The 2,052-nt window shown below is 48.8% G+C and overlaps 1 pseudogene; it reads left to right on the forward strand.

The window, feature by feature from the left end:
* Positions 1-227: 227 nt before the first annotated feature.
* Positions 228-623, forward strand: LOC116465514 (gem-associated protein 7-like; annotated as a pseudogene).
* Positions 624-2,052: the final 1,429 nt, after the last annotated feature.

Consider the following 2,052-nt stretch of genomic DNA (forward strand, 5'->3'; position numbering starts at 1 on the left):
GTCCTTGCCTTCATGGGGCTCATGTTTTTGTGCATGTGACACTTTGTTTCTGATCCAAGCCACTGGGGGACGATGGCACAGATTTTAGAAGGGTGGATCGGTTTGGGACAGGTGAAGTGGAGCTGCCTGGTAGACCAGCCTCTGCTTCCACTCCTCCCTCCTCCATTAGCCCCATGCTTACCATGTAATGACTTCCTGCTCTTTTTCTTCACTCAACAGCCAAGACAATGCAGGCTCCAGTGACCTTTCGCGTGCCTGTGCTCCGGCTGCCCCGAGGCCCTGATGGTCTCAGCCGTGGCTTTGCCCCTGATGGACGCAGAGCCCCCCTATAGCCAGAGGTTCTTGAAATCCAGGAGTGTCCCATAGCTCAAGAATCCCTGGAATCCCAGGAGCAGCGGGCCCGAGCCGCCCTTCGGGAGCGTTACCTCCGCAGCCTGCTGGCCATGGTGAGTCATCAGATGAGCTTCACATTGCACGAGGGTGTGCGTGTGGCCACCCACTTTGGAGCCACCGACATGGATGTGGCCAACTTCTACGTGTCACATCTACAGACTCCCATAGGTGTGCAAGCAGAGGCGCTGCTCCGATGTAGTGACATTATTTCGTATACCTTCAAGCCATAAAGATATTGTTCACCTTTTTGCTTGAGGCTAAGCCACTGTATCCCAGGCCTCCCAATGTTCCCGAGCCAGGAATTCTGGGCCCCATGGAGTTATGAGCTCCCTGGGAATTTTGAGCCAAGCGTTAAGGAAGTCTGGACTCCTGAGACCTCCTGAGTCTAGTCAGTAAAATTCTGCAACTCTAAGAATTCTAAGATCCCATTGGAAGGAATGCTCTACCTCACAGAACTCTGAACTCTATGGAAATATGGGCCTGATGCCATTTCCTGAATACCGGAGCATCGGGGTGTGGTGATAAAGGAGGACAAACTGCACAGGGGGAAGTTGTTTATTAAAGAGGTTGCAAAGTTCAGCCACCCTGAAGATATTCCCCACTGCTCCCCTCCTGTTAAAGAACCAGTTACCCCAGGGGAAAAAAAAAAAAAATATATATATATATATATATATATATGCCAGTGCCCTTATACAAAGGCTGGAAGGTAACAAAAGCCCACCAAGAGTTTTGCCCAAGCCTTTCCTGGGCCTTAAAGCATGACAAGATTATGATATAATTCTTAACAGGACCCATTTAGGATTAAACAAGTTTTACTGGGGGTCTAAACTCCCCAGACCTCCACAAACAAGTTTATTGGGGGTCTGGAGGAACTCCCCAAACCTCCATGATTTAGCAGGAGACAAAATAAGGGTAATCACCCCAGCACCTGGACCCATCTAGATTAAGTAAATTTACTGAGGCTCCAGAGGAAGGTCTTCAAAACTCAGATTTTAGTTATAGATTGAAAGAAGTTAATCACATGTGTTTAGATGAATGCACACTTACACGTAGACATATAGCTTAGAAGGTATATAAACTCTGGGCCAGGTGCGGTGGCTCACGCCTGTAATCCCAGCACTTCAAGAGGCCGAGGCGGGCAGATCCCCTGAGGTCAGGAGTTCGAGACTAGCCTGGCCAACATGGTGAAACCCCGTCTCTACTAAAAATACAAAAATTAGCCGGGCATGGTGGTGGGCACCTGTAATCCCAACTGCTCAGAAGGCTGAGGCAGGAGAATTGCTTGAACCCGGGAAGCGGAGGTTGCAGTGAGCCGAGATTGTGCCACTGCACTCCAGCCTGGGCGACAGAGTGAGACTCCGTCTCAAAAAAAAAAAAAAAAAAAAAGAGTGATGCACAACTCTCCCAAGCTCTCCTCTTTTGTGGCAAACCCTAGAGCCTCGTGTTTGGATAACAATGTCCTAAGATGGTGTATCCTTTGTCAGCCTGAGTCCCTGAATGGCTACAATGAGCAGAGCCCCGCTAATGATCCTACAATGGACAGGTAGCATGAGCAAGAAATAAACCTCCATAAGCCACTGAGCTTTGGGAGTTATCTGTTACCACAGCATAACATGGCCCATCCTGATTGGTACACATAGTGTTGCTTAACAGAATCTA

The sequence above is a fragment of the Hylobates moloch genome, unplaced genomic scaffold, assembly GCF_009828535.3.
Source record: "Hylobates moloch isolate HMO894 unplaced genomic scaffold, HMol_V3 SCAFFOLD_5825, whole genome shotgun sequence".
In the NCBI taxonomy this organism is placed as follows: Eukaryota; Metazoa; Chordata; class Mammalia; order Primates; family Hylobatidae; genus Hylobates; species Hylobates moloch.